Here is a 16,120-nt window from a genome sequence, read left to right as displayed (position 1 = left end):
CTCCACTTGAAAACCACTACACTTGAATTTTATTCTATTATAATTCAAGTATAATTTCAATTATATAATTTAAAAGTCAAAAGGATATCATTCCAAAATCTATTGTATCTTTTTGCTGTCTGAGGTATTTCTTTTCTTTGTTAAGACCTAGGACCTTCACTTCTTTTCTGGGCTAACATCTCGATTTTGTCACATTCAGGGTAACATGATTCCCAGAGTAGATGAGCTTTTTCTTGGAGACTAAAACTTCGTGTCAGTTTCCTGAGAAGGGAACTTTTGTCTTCTTCCTCTTGCAGAGTTGTTCTTTACTACTTAACTACCCACTAAATTCCAGTTTCCTGTCTGAGGCAAGTCTTCAGTTCTCTACTAATTTGCCAAGCACAGATGAGTAGTAGGCCCTGAGTCATCAAGGAATTTCCAGTTTGGTTACCAGAGTTAACCACTTTCAAGGCAGTCTTTTATGAATCATTTAGATTTTGACTTTCCTTTCTCTACTACATCAGATATTCCTTCTCAATCACGTCACCTTGGTTTTATAACAAAAATCTGCATCATGCTTTCAATGACTGTAACAGACCACTTCTACCTAAAATAAGAATTGTTTCCTTACACAGGGACAAAGAGAAGCCTTCTCCGAAAGCTATGTGTCTGAAAGCTTGAGCATGAACTATTTACTTTAACTGTGAGGTTGTGGGCATGTCCTTTATTTCCTCTGTGTCGCTGTTTTAAATGAAAGACAGGGCCAGGTAGTCTTTAAAACATCTAGCAATGCCGTGAGTCTAGACTAAAAGCCAAAGGAAGTTGAGCGGTTTCTGTCTGTGAAGTAAGAAACAAGTGACACTTGTATTTTAAACTCTAGGATATAGTGTGAACTTAGATACACGTAGTTCCTGAGTAGTCATTGAGTTATGATGACCAGTTTAAGGTGTATAAGAGAATTAATGTAGAAAGGGTGCCGATGTGGCTTCTGATTATACTTTTAGAAGATTCTCTGGATCCTGATTTTCTCATCAATTGATACTTTGTACAACCTTATTTTGCTATCGCCCAAGCCCCAGTGTTTCTGCAAGCTAGACAAATAGCTAAGTGACTTCAAGATGCCTTCTTACAGGAAGGCCAAGCAGACCATGACAATCTGTTTATAAATCACATCAATTTCTGAACAGGACAGAAAAAAGAAGAGGAAAATCCAATGCAAATTAGTTGCATATTCAATGTTTATGCATATTCAAATCAGGATCCATAACCAGTTGTTTGAGATGATAAAGCTATTCATATTTATGAATATTTTCTCTTTTTAAGTTTATTTATTTATTTTGAGGGAGAGGGAGCATGCATGGGGTAGAGACAGATAGAGAGAGGGAAAGAGAGAATCCCAGGCAGGGTACGTGCTGTCAGCAGGGTTTGACCCAGGTCTCAATCCCACAAAATGTGAGATCATGACCTGAGCTGAAATCAAGAGTGGGAGCTCAACTGACTGAGAAACCCAAGTGCCCCTGAATATTTTCAACTTATTTGCTCTCAAGTAGTTAAACATTTCATATCTAGTTTAGTATGTGTTTAAGGACAGACTTAAAAAAATCTCAGAGAAGTGTCAGTATAATAAATAATAAACTAAAAATACTTAAGTCTATAGAGGTATAATCATAAACAGGTCTGTGGCCATACATTAAGTGACATACACAATTTTAACTCTATTATCACATGAAATCCATCCTTGCTATTCCCTCATGGAATACACGCTTTTTATGTTCTGTAAATATCAGTTTTGTTTTTGAAATATTTCTTTAAAAAGGTTTTTTTTTTTACTGAAAAATGCAAGGAAAAGAGGGAATTCAATTAAAATAAAATTTGACAATATGAAAATTCAGATTTCTTATCACGATTCGGAAGTATAGGAGATTCATTTTTTTATATGCTGTCGTTGTATTTTAAGTGCTGATTCATTGCACCTTCAGAAGACGGTGATACATCATCAGTTCCTGGCTCAAACTCTGCAGCGGTGGTCCCTCATCTTACTCAGAGTAAAACCAAAGCACCCTCAGCAGCTTCCACCACCAACATGATCTGTTTCCATGGTTAACTCTCTGCCCCAGCCACTTCTCTCCTAGACACTCACTCCATTCCAGCCACACTGGTCTCCTTGAAATCCCTCCAACTTCACATGTGCTCTTATCTTAGGGCGTCTGCACTGGTCATTTCTGCTGCCCAAAACTACTTTCTTCTGGTAGCTCTCTCATGTCTGTTAAGGATTTGCCCCAAAAACTGCCTTTGTGATGAGGACTATCACTATATTTTTAACTATAACTCATTCCGTATCCCAGTTCCTTCAAATCAACATGATGTGGCTGAAACCCACTCTATTTTTTGCTGCTTTCCGTGACATTTAATGGCTTATAAAAACGCCCTACAAGTTACTTATATATTTAGTTTATTGAGTGATGTTTGTCTATATCCTGATAGAATGTAAATGGCAAAAAGCAGAGCTTTTGCGATGGTCTGAATGTTTATGTCCCACCCAAATTCATATGTTGAAATTTTAATAGCCGATGCAATGGTATTTGGAGGCAGAGCCTTTGGGGAATGGTTAGGTCATGGGGGTGCAGGCCTCATGAATGGGACTAATGGCCTTTATAGAAACGACTCCAGAGAGCTCTCTTGGCATTGCCACCAGAGACCAGAGGACAGGTGAGACACTGCAGGCTACAACTTGAAAGAAGGCTCTCCCCTGGCTCTCTGGGACCCTGATCTCAGACCATTAGCCCCCAGAACTGTGAGAAATACATTTCTGTCATTTATCAGCATTGGGTTTGTAGCTTATGTTTCTTATTTTGCTATAGGAGCCCCACAGACTGTTCATTAATGTGTCCCAATCACTAAAATAAAGATGTGCTCACACTAAGCATGCAATAAGTAGTTGAATTTTTGAAAAAAAATAACATGATTAGGTAATGATGATAAAAATGATGATGGTGGTGGTGGTGATGATAATAACGATGATAAAGTGATTATTCTGTTTTCTACCCTGGGCTAAGTAGTTTACTTTAATAATTGACCCAAATCTCTGTCTAAAAACTTTGGCACATAGATTTCATAATTCTTATTTTATCAATAAAAAACACTGTGACTGGAGAAGTTAAGGAACTTGTCTCAAATCTAACAGCTAATAAGCTAGAGGAACTGGGACTGGCATCTCGATCTGTCAGACTTCAAGGTCTAGGCTGTTATCTTATACTATGTGACAATTCCTAAAATAAGAATTTAGGTAAGTCAGTTTCATACTTGGCTTTGACTGCTGACCAATAAAGGAAATACATTTATTTTATATGGAGAATAAATTGCATATACTGTAATACAGTATATCATGTGAGCTTTCACCAACGCATTTGATTTTCAAACAGTTATTCTGGTCCTTAACCTCATGAGTCATTTTCCCCACTTCTACTCACTTTGTAAAACTTTGAGAATTAATTGTTATGAATATCCTGTGGAAGTTTATCAGCACAAATGAACTATTTGCGCATGAAACATATAGAGGAAAAACTTTTATTAACCCAGCTTGCCTGATAACACAAAATCCCAAGTTAAAAAAGTTATGGGAGGTGAGGGAACAATATTGTCAAAGGAAGGAACATAAAAGTTTAAAGATTCCAAGTGGCTAAGTGAAAAATGAGACAAGTAAGCAATATAATAGTTATTGCCAACAAGGAATGTATGCTGTGAAGAGTGGGGATGGAAATTAAAAAAGAAAATGTGGATAAAATTACGTAGATAGAAAATATTCCCATTGTGGAGTAGAGTATACCTACTAGTTAAGTGCCTGAGCTTTCTTAAATTTGCTCCTTTTGAAATTGCTGCTAAAAATAGTATCTACCTCAAAGAGTTGTTTAGAGAATAAAATGAGTTTATATATTTAAAATGGTTAGAAACAGAACCTAGCAAGCACAAATATTTTCTATAACCATTTTATGATTCTGATGGTCAGAAATCTGTCTCTCTTTACTATTAAGAAAATCAATTGCTCATGAATGATTTGACTTCATACCTACTTAGAAGTGGGTAAATTTGAATTCCAGTCAATTTAAGATTTTGTTATCTGCTCTTTTTCTTCTCTTTTCCCTCTGTAACATTTGGGAATAGATGGAAATATATAACATCATGATAGAGGAAGGAATAGTCTGTTACCTGAATCCTGTCCTCTAGTAGCTGGCCTTTGTACTTAATCTCTCCTGGCCTCTGGGCATGTGTTAACACCCATGCAAGTATCTATGGTCTCACAGTGCTTAGTGTATCCCACACTCTGCATCCCCTTCCTGAAAACCTCAGATTCTTTCAAGTGACCAGCTCTCAGCACACCTGTGATCATCATCAAAGCTACAGAAATAACTGAGTTTACTGCATGCCATGAGCAGAGCATTAATCTGGGCTCTTTCTCTGCCTAATCAACGATGTCACTATTCTACTGTGATAGGGCCACCTTCTGCGGTCATGGAGCACACTGTGTGGTGACTTCCTCTCAAAAGCTCCAAATGATAAGCAGTGAACAAGCCTCCTCTGCTTTCATATTTCCCCTCAATGTGTGGATTCAACTGCCTCATTCTGCCACTCTTGGCCAAAGCCCAGGTAGTTGATGCTTTTGCTGAATGAGCTGGGGAGACACTTCACCCATTCCATCTCAAAGATGTTGCCAGAGGCTCCGGGTCCCATCCCAAGAAAGAATTCAAGGACAAACAGGACACAGCATATGAGGACTCAAGCTAGAGAGTTTCTTAAAGTGACAGTATACTCTCCAGATGTGAGAGTGGGTGAGTTCAAGAGAGAGCTGCCCTGGGGCTTGGTTTTCTATATTTTATTGACAGTTGTTAACTAGGGAGTGGAATGTTCATTGCCTGGGCCAGGGATTTCTTGGAAACAGGGTTTCACACCTTCTCTTCCTTAATTTGGTCAGGGGTTTCCTGTCATGGCACCAGCTGCCATCTTGGACCTGTCTGGTTTGACCCCGCTTCTGGTGAGTGCTGCCAGGATGGGCCTCTGAGTTTCTCAGTAGCTGGCCATGACTTCCTTGTTGCTGCCTTCGAGGGAACCTATTAGAATCTAACTGCCACTAGTAATGCTGCTGAGTCCTATCTCGGGGAGCCAGGCAGCACTTTAAATCTAGTTTCATTCCTTTCAAATCTTCCAGGGAGCTTTTCTTTCTCTCATGTGGAGATGACTTCTTACCTTATATCTTGCATCTTCTATGTCTTGTGGCTAGTAAATAAAATTAATTATAAAAAAAATTCTCAAGGAACTGAATCAGATTTAGATTTTGAAATTTCATGAGAAAAATATGAATGTACAAGGCTCTTCTGTTCAAGTCATGAGTTGAACATTGACTCCCCTGTTCAGCCTTTATGGTGGAAAATATTAGGTGACAGGAATTATCAGGAATAAAAACACATAGGATATTAGTTCAAAAATGATTTGACTTTTTGCAAGAGTAAGCAAGGGGATATATTTACTAAGCATCTATTACTATTTCTCAGAGTGTTAAAATTTTAATGGAATATTTAACATTTACCAAATGAGTCATAAACAAGAAACTATTTTTTTTTTGTTTAAAACATTGCATTATATTTAAATAACAGTCATTTATATTTAAATAACAATTCTAGGCTTGAATGGATTCCTGTTCTAGTTCCAAGGCTCTCCTCTTCCTCACATTTTGTGGCTCCTTATCAGTCAGATATCAATCTCTATTCCCAGTAATATTCTCTCATTGACTATTTGTCTCCATGTGACTTTTGTTTTGCATTAGCATCTCTGCCAAACTACCATAAAGGAAATTCATTTGCTCCTTTTTTCCCACTGACTTTAATAAACTTCCTTTTTAAAGCTTTAATTTCCTTCTTCTTCCTATATATTGAACTTCTTCATACTACATAAATTATACAATCTATTCTTTATTTATCTGTACCCTTTAAATAACACAATAAATAAATAGATCCATGCTTTCTTTATATAGAAGTACCTCTAGACATCCGAAATAAATATATTTCTTCAAAAACTAGTAGAGTAATGTTTGTCAAAATTATTTCACTTTTCCTGTTTTTAATTTTCTTTTTTTACTTCCCGGGAGTATAGGTGTGATGTGGAATACCAAACTTGCAACAAAAAAACATAACAACCTACTTTTTATAATGCTTAAGACGTATATAGAATTCCAATTATTTACTATAAAAATGTACCAATTAGAACTCTTTGTCTTAACATCCAAAAGACTTTGTCCAAAGACTTTCTCATTTAACACAGTCAAAATGTTTCGGAAATTCTGCAGTATCATATCTGCTCTTAGAGTTAGTCAATCCATATGGAAATCCATACCTTTATCTGCCTTTAAAGCTCTAAATCTTATAATTGCTCAACTTTATTTAGCACATTTCTAAACATATTGTAATGATTAAGTTTATGTGTCAACTTGACTGGGTCACAAGGTAACCAGGTATTTGGTTAAGCATTATTCTGGGTGCATTGTGAGGGTGTTCCTGGATGAGATTAACATTTAAATCAATTGATCCAACAAAACAGATTGTTTTCTTGAATATGAGTTCTTCTTATCCAATCCACTGAAGCCCTGAACAGAACAAAAAGCAGACTAAGAGAGAATTTGCTTTCTGTACCTGTCATTAAGCTGAGACATATATATACGTATATATATACATATATATGCATATATATACATATATATATACATATATACATATACATATATATACATATATATACGTATATATATACATATATATATATATACGTATATATACATATATATATACGTATATATATATACATATATATATACATATATTTTTTTCTACCTTTGGATTTGAACTCCAAGCAGAACTTAAACTAATTAGCTCTTCTGCTTTTCAGGACTTTGGATTTGCAGTGGAACTGACCATCAGCTCCTGAGACTCCAGCTTGCCAACTGCAGATCTTGGGATTTCCAGCCTCCATAACTGTACAAGACACATATTGAACCACAGGGTTCAGTATTCTTTTTCTCTTTACTCTAATTAACTTGAGGGTTATGGAACACCTTTGGAATCTGCTGCTGCACTAATGTACATTATGTGCAGCATTTTAAAGATGTATATGCTTTAATAATATTAAAAGTTTACAGATTAAGGCAGGACTAGATTAAAATCTGAAGGTAGATAGATGTGATGACTATGATAACATTTTTAGTAAGTGTGGAGGCCACTTTTAGGCAATAAGCTTGAGCGATGGAATGTAGTAAAGGCCCACAGCAACCCCCTGGCTGAATAGAGACAACACCATCAGGTGACCCACGTCAAAATATGCATTGACCCTAACTAACCAGCATGCTACTTATAAGGAGTCACAGTTGCCAAAAGAGGCAAAATTCCATAAGTCCCCAAACTTCCTCACCTTCCCTCTTTAAAAACAATCCCCACCTACTACCTCATTACAGTGTCTCCTTTGCTGTCCTGTCCCTGACCCCTTGCAGTGTAGCCAATAAACTTGTATCTCCATTGTTCGTTCTCCAGTGAATCCATTCACTGCCTCTGCCACCAAATTCCCCCAGACTTTTGCCCATTTGGGGGCCTCCACCAAATCAGAGAGACAGCACCACAAGGATCGTCTAAAACTAATTGGAAAGAGAAAACGGATATGCTTGGAGCAGGAGAACTTGCTCCATGGGAGAACTTGTACCACTAAGGGGAAACCTAGGAACACTTGTTGCCCACACGTGGAGGAGAAAGATCACAGAGACGAGAAGGGAAAGTAGGTATTCATTCTATTATGTTTTACAAAAGCCTTATCAGCCTCACACATATTTCCTAGGACCTCCCAGTGAGGGTTGTCTTCCATAATCTGATTATTTCACGCCATTACATTAAATTTTTCAGTGGTCCATCAGATATCCAATGGTAATATATTTCTTCATAATGTGATTATCTGGTTCTGGAAGCCCAGGTAATCACTTTTAGAAAAACATGAAAATTCAAGGATACTTATTATGTAGTCAAATCTATTCACTAGTTTACTATTCACTAGTAAATGATGGGGCGCTTGGGTGATCCAGTGGGTTGAGCATCTGACTTTTTTTTTCTTTTTTTTTTAATTTTTTTTTTTAACGTTTATTTATTTTTGAGACAGAGAGAGACAGAGCATGAACGGGGGAGGGGCAGAGAGAGAGGGAGACACAGAATCGGAAGCAGGCTCCAGGCTCTGAGCCATCAGCCCAGAGCCCGACGCGGGGCTCGAACTCACCAACCGTGAGATCATGACCTGAGCTGAACTCGGACGCTTAACCGACTGAGCCACCCAGGCGCCCCGAGCATCTGACTTTTGATTTTGCCTCGAGTCATCATCAAAGGGAGCTCCGGTCATGATCCCACGGTTGTGGGATCGAGCTCACGTCCTGAGCATGGAGCCTGTTTAATATTCATTCTCTCTCTCTCTCTCTCTCTCTCTCTCTCTCTCTCCCCTCAGCCTCTCCCCACCCCTTGCACACTCTCTCTGAAATTAAAAAAAAAAAAAAGTAAGTAAATTGTTGTGAGCATTATAACTAAAACAAACTGAGAATTTGAGAATTAGCTTAAGATACAAGGTAATTGCCAATGATGAGTAGAAGCTTTACTCAGAGAGACAATTGCCCTTCCAAGTAAGTGTAGTAAATATCCAAACTTGGGTTATTTGTTGTTGATCAGATAGTGATAACACACAACTCCCCCCACCCCCAGACTATTCTCACGCCTCTCTCTGACTCTTACCTCCACTCTGGCACAGGCCTCCCTTCATCCATTATCCTTAAATCCAGACTTCATAGATGGGCTAAGGTTAAAGTATGGGGTGTGGCCAAGGATTGGGGTGAGGATTTACCTTTTGCAGATTTCTGGTAATAAAAATAGGTACAAACTTAGAGTCTGAATTTCAGAGTGCATAAAAATCACTATGTTTAAACAGTTTATGGGAATGACTGCCTTACAATTATGTTAACATGTCTTGTACTTCTTCCTGGCCAAATACCTTCTGGCCTCCTCAGAACAGCACAATAGTTACTTCTCAAAGCCTTGATTGCCTCTGGCCTTCCATGTCTGAGTTAACTACTTCTCCTTTGGGCTCTCATCTCTTAGTACAATGCATGCTCATATAAAACAACACAAGACATAAATGCTGACTTTCTTCTCTCCACTAGGACACTGGGCCCTCCTTTCAGGCACAGAGCAAACTTTATTAAACTACATATCCCCACACCTAGCACAATGCCAGCCAAATAATGGGTACTCAAGAAAAATGTACCATATGATGATTAAATAACAGATCTACAGTAGAAATAACTCTTAATCCACCAAGATTAAACTACTGGATTCGAAATAATTTACTTGACAGTGACTTCAAAAATATCTATCTCCTTGGGGCGCCTGGGTGGCTCAGTCGGCTGAGCGTCCGACTTCAGATCAGGTCACGATCTCGTGGTCCGTGAGTTCGAGCCCCGCGTCGGGCTCTGGGCTGATGGCTCGGAGCCTGGAGCCTGCTTCCGATTCTGTGCCTCCCTCTCTCTCTGCCCCTCCCCCGTTCATGCTCTGTCTCTCTCTGTCCCAAAAATAAATAAACATTAAAAAAAGAAAGATTAAAAAAAAAATTTTAAAAAAAATATCTATCTCCTTGGTAAAACTGATAGGCAAAAAAATAATATTCAGATTTATCACATAGCTATAATTTAGTCTGATATACACAGACATGGGAAAACTGATATGTCCCATTTATGAAAATATGAAATAGGATTATGTCAAGTAAGAAAAACAAACAATGCAAATTCCTATGATCAAGAGTATTTAAGACTTTATTTGAACAAATTTTCTTCAATTAGCCTCAAGTTATATTAAAGAAAAATAGATGGATGGATTGTTATTTAAAACTAAAACTAAAAATTCTAAACAGAGCCTCCAGGGCTGAAATCACTATGTTGGTCCATATTCTTTATTGAAAATTGACAGTTCATGAATAATCCCATCACAATCTAAAGTGTTAATTAACTAATGCTTTCATGGACTTTGCCTCCAAAAACCTATCGACTTCTGACAGCATTTCTTCACTCATTAGTTGCAAACATAGCAGGAGACAAATCATTCAGAACACATGGACTGTATTTCTAGGGCCAAATCCTACTCACAAAAATACTTTAATATTAGGGGCACGTGGGTGGCTCAGTCGGTTAAGTGTCTGACTCTTCGTTTCCAGCTCAGGTCATGATCTCGCAGTTTCGTGAGTTCAAGCCCCATGTCAGGGCTCTGCTCCCATGTGGGGAGACTGCTTGGGATTCTCTCCATCTCTCTCTCTGCCCCTCCCTTGCTCTCTCTCTCTCTCTTTCTCTCTTAAAATACATAAATTAACCTAAAACTACCTTAACATTAATAAAAGCAAAGTCTTACATTTTATGGAAATTTACTGTAAAAAAAGGTATTTATACTTATTTCTAACATGATTCTCACAACATACATAATGGTAAGGGCTAGTGTTGTTAAATCTAAATTATAGATTTTTCAAAAATTCTGTTTCTCAAGATGGGAAAATTATTTCCATTTAAAAAACTGACGCTAAAATATGCCAAAGTGTTAATGAAACCCTCAGCTTTTCTCTACACCACTCTGAGCAGAAAACAGAAGTTAGCAATGATTGAAAACAACTTTTTTATTCATTTTCTAAATTCAGAGATGGGTACTCAGGAAAGACTAAACTAAATGTTATACTACCTAAAAACCACACAAGAATAACACCTTAAAGGTAGTGTAATAAATGTGTTTGTTGAATTATGGCTCCAATGTGGGGTTTCCACCAGCAATTATCCTTAATCCTAGCACCTTAAACCTGTTCCATTTTTCTTTTTAATATTTTAATCAGGGGTCTCATTTGGGCTGGAATTTAAAAAGGCTCAGAACTATTCCTGCCTTGACACAAAACTTTGTGTTTTTGTTATGACTATAATAAGTAAGGTTTTTATAATCCTCTGTTTCAGGGCAAAACTGTAGCTTTTGAAGTTTGGTATTATTGTTTGCTTTCTTTTTTAGGCAGTTAATCTTGGCATCCTAGAGTGTTTTTTCAAACACTGGAGTAATAGCATACCCTCCCACAGTTTGGCCACTGGTTTAGAACAAAGAAGTTGGATATTATCCGATGGTTCCCTATTCAGCAACTTCTTAATTTTTAACTTCATTTGGTTAGATTTTCATTCTTATTAACTCTAAATATGAAAACGTGTCATTAATATGTTATATTAACTCAGAAAAAAGGCAGGCATGAATTGTCTTTGGTGAGTTTAGCTGCAAATGAAGAATTGGCCAAAACAATAATTCCTAAATTAACAGATTTACAGACTCCAATGCTTTTATCATTTAAAAAGGAAATAAAAACCTGTTATCCTTAACCCAAAGTATCACTGGTAACACTACATTGCTCTAGGAAACTAGTTAAGTTTAACCACATATTATATAACTTTTTCTCTTATTTTGTCAATCATTTGCTTTAATTTCAATGCCCTACTTATTTTTTTTAATTTTTTTTAACCTTTATTTATTTTTGAGACAGAGAGAGATAGAGTGTGAATGGGGGAGGGTCAGAGAGAGGTAGACACAGAATCTGAAACAGGCTCCAGGCTCTGAGCTGTCAGCACAGAGCCCGACGCGGGGCTCGAGCTCAAGGACTGCGATATCACGACCTGAGCCGAAATCGGACACTTAACCGACTGAGCCACCCAGGCGCCCCGAAATGCCCTACTTATTTAATAAAACAATTATGAGGAACTATCTCTTTTCAGTGATTTTTTGGGTCATTTCACTGAAAAAATTAAGAATGGGTTGTATCTTGCAAAGATATAGGGCTGATTGTATATGCACCTATCTTATAAAAAGGTTCATTTGCGGGGAAACTGGGTGGCTCAGTCTAAGCGGTCGACTTCTCGGCTCAGGTCATGATCTCTCGGTCTGTGGGTTCTGACCCCGCATCAGGGCTCTGTGCTGTCAGCTCAGAACCTGAAGCCTGCTTCAGATTCTGTGTCTCCTTCTCTCTCTGCAACCCCCCATCTCCCACTCTGTCTCTGTCTCTCTCAAAAATAAATAAAACATTAAAAAAAGTTGTAAATGCTAGTTTGCAATTTAGGTTAATTTATTAGTTAATCTAATCCATAATTTTATATGTCTCCAAACTAATGTATGGTAAAAATTTAAAAATAGTAGTAAAATATACATGAATTTATCTTAAACAAAAGTAATAGCAAACAAACTAAGCACACTATGTGTCCAAGCTCACGTATACATTCACACAAGCTACCATTTAGGGGCTCCATTTGACAAAAGAAGAAACTGAGGCTTGAAGAGGTAAAACAGATACAAAGTCATCCAGTTGGTAAATTCTTAGGCTAACATCTGAACACAGTTACAACTGAACCGAAAAACCTTCTTTGGAACCACTGGCTACATGACTGATAAACTGGAATGTACCTATTATATGTATGGATTGTTCAGAAATGTAAATGTAAGAATACCGAATATGACTACGTGGCAAATTATTCATATGACTTTGGATAAACTGATCACTGAGATTCAGTGCCTGCACCCATAAAAGGAAAATATTTAGCCAAATTCAATTAAAGCAGCATAATGTGGTGCCAGATTAATCATGCCCATTCTTATGATGGTAAGCATTAAAAACAACAGTTGGCAACAAAAGTGGTTTACACAGGTGAACATGTCAACATTTCAGTGTTTCAAAACTCCGTTAATACTTTCCCGTCAATACCACTGCCACTTACGAATTACTGCAACATGCAATTATAGGACCACAAAAACCCCCAAAACACTGAGCCCGAGAAACTCCTGTGAGACAGAACAAGAACATACTTGAATACTAGCAAAGGAATAACAAACCTGATGTTCTTCGTTGGTTTACGAGAAAATATTTTTAAAATAGCAACAGATTGCTTAAACTCGGCCAGTTTTGACGTTAGCTGATTTTCTAATTAAATTGGGATAACAGCACGTTGTAGCTAGATGGTAAGTAGAAAACAAATAGCTTCTCACCAGTGTGACAACATCTACACAAATCTCGCCTTTTACGGTGAGGGTGGTGATGCACACACTCCAGCATTGTTGCTCAGATTTGCAACCACCTTCTGGGGTATTTTTGTTGAAAATACCTCAGGATGGATGCTGGGACATAGAGTATCTAGTACTTTTCCTAGATACTTCCAATGATTTCTGTTATGAATGTATCAAATTAACTCTTCTTAGCAGTAAGGAGGAGAGAACTCGCATTGCTTCACTTGAAATCCTTGAAAACACAATTTAAAACTTTTGTCTCTCTTTAGTCATTTTGAGGTTTCGATTAGAACATTACAATTTTGACTTGTATTTTCTTGTTGATTAAAAGAGACTTTTCTAATGTTTGTCATCCTCTTTATGAAGTCCCTTCAAGGATTTAGCCCATTTTTTCGTTGTATTATTATTGATCTTTAAATAGTATTTACAAATTTTGCATATGAAATCTAAGTCAAATGCGCGTAAAGCAAATATATTTTCAGAATCTATAAATCTGCCTTTTTGCTCTCCAACTGTCTTGGATAAGCATAATGTATTAGCTCTAATATAATCAAATTTACCAATCATTTGCTCTATGGTATTTGCCCTCACGAAAATGACAGTGTTGTTGCACTTTATTTTTTTCCCTTATATCTTGTTTGCAACTCACATTTCAGTCTGCACCTCACTCAAAATGGATTTTTGTAGATGAAATGCATGAAATGATCTTTTTTATGTCTATCATTGTAGTAAAGCCGCAGGCATAATTATTATACCTTTAAAGTATGTCTTAATTTTATCAGTATAAATCCTTCGTTGTTTGTTTCATCAAATTGCCTTAGTTCTTCCCAGGCTTTTGCATTTCTCACCAGTTTTTATTTATTCATTTTATTTTTTTTTAATTTTTTTTTTAACGTTTATTTATTTTTGAGACAGAGAGAGACAGAGCATGAACGGGGGAGGGTCAGAGAGAGGGAGACACAGAATCTGAAACAGGCTCCAGGCTCCGAGCTGTCAGCACAGAGCCCGACGCAGGGCTCGAACCCACGGACTGCGAGATCATGACCTGAGCTGAAGTCGGCCGCTTAACTGACTGAGCCACCCAGGCGCCCCTCTCACCAGTTTTTAAAATCATTTTGTCTATTTAAAAGCAAAACAAAAGAAAACAAAACAAAACACATAACCCAACGGTGTATTGCATTGAACTATTTTTCATTGGGAAAAAAATCTGTACAATAAAACTTTTGATCCATCAACATAGTATATCCCTACATCTATTTAGAGCTTTAACTTTCATCAAAATTACTTTGTAATTTTCAACGTAGATACTAGTTATTTTATTTTAGGGATGCTTTGGTAACTAGTATCTTTTTTAGTTCTTTTTTTACCTTTTTCTGTTGTTGAGATTTAGAAGTATTTGACTGACTTTTGTATTTTGACCTTTGTATTGAGCAATCTTGCTAAATTCATAAATTAATTCTAATAGATTATAGATTTTCTGTAATAACTCATTTTGTCTTCAAACAAGGACAAATTTAATTCTTCCTTTCATTTATGCTTTTTATTCCATTATGCTGCCTTTTGCAATGATGTATTAAATAAGATGATTATAGAAGACAGCCTTACTTTTACCCCAATTTCAGGACAAAGCTCTCAATATTTTATCACCAGGTATGATCTTTATGATAAGTTTGCTTGTAAATATTCTTTATCAGATTAAGAAATTTCACTTCTATTCCTGATGAGTTGAAAGTTTATCAGAAATGTGTACTAACTTAAATGACTTTATAGCATCTATTGAGATGGTCTTATAACTGTCTCTTTTTTTCTGCTAACATGGGGAATTATACTTATGAATTTTCAAGTAGTAAAGCTAACGTATGCCTGAATAAACCTCATTAATGATGACATATTATCCTTTTTAAACGTGACCAGATTTAGTTTGCTAATATTAAGATTAAAATTTTTCGTCTTTGTTTATGGAAAGAATTTAACTATAACTTTTCTTTCTTGTGATGATTTTGTCCACTTTGTATGTCAAGGTTATATAACCGGCCTCCTAAAAAGTCCCAGTACAGATTCTCTTTTGTTCTGTTCTCCAAAATATGTCATGTAAGATAAGACTCTTTCTTTCTTATATACTAAGTGAAATTCATCACTGAAGCAAGTGATTCATTAATAGGAATAGGAATAGGTGGAATTCTTAATAGTAAGGTTTTCTATAACACCTTTATAGTTTTGATAGACATCTAAGATATGGAACAAATTGCATTTTCTATTTCTTTTTCTGTTGGTTTTGCCACATTTGTTACTATTTTATTTTTATTTTTATTTTTTTAATTTTTTTTAATGTTTATTTATATTTTTAATGTTTATTTATTTCTGAGACAGAGAGATACAGAGCATGAATGCAGGAAGGTCAGAGAGAGAGGGAAACACAGAATCTGAAACAGGCTGCAGGCTATGAGCGGTCAGCACAGAGCCCGACGCGGGGCTCAAACTCACGGACCGCGAGATCATGACCTGAGCCGAAGTCGGACACTTAACTGACTGAGCCACCCAGGTGACCCACTATTTTTTAATTAATATATTTATTTCTTTCAAATTGACAGATTTATTGGATATAATTTATTTATAACAAATCACTCAGGAAACTATTTCTTGGAAAGTAGTCAAATCTTTTTATTCTTTCTATTCAAATTAGAAATTAAAATAACTGCACAAGAAAAATGAAATTGGGACAAGATGGCAAGGGGAATGGGGGTTCATCATTATGCAAAAAAAGCCAAACTGACTTGCAACTTTATTTTTGTCTGGCAGAGCAGACTGTGTGTGTGTATGTGTGTGTGTGTGTGTGCGTGTGCGTGTGCGTGTGTGTGTGTGTTTCTTAAAAATTTGTAAAGAGTTGGGGCGCCTGGGTGGCTCAGTCGGTTAAGCGGCCGACTTCGGCTCAGGTCATGATCTCGCAGTCCATGAGTTCGAGCCCCGCGTCGGGCTCTGTGCTGACAGCTCAGAGCCTGGAGCCTGTTTCAGATTCT

This window comes from Panthera onca, chromosome B1 (assembly GCF_046562875.1).
Source record: "Panthera onca isolate mPanOnc1 chromosome B1, mPanOnc1 haplotype 2, whole genome shotgun sequence".
Lineage (NCBI taxonomy): Eukaryota > Metazoa > Chordata > Mammalia > Carnivora > Felidae > Panthera > Panthera onca.
The sequence above is the reverse complement of the archived record's forward strand: the minus strand, read 5'-3'. Positions refer to the sequence as shown.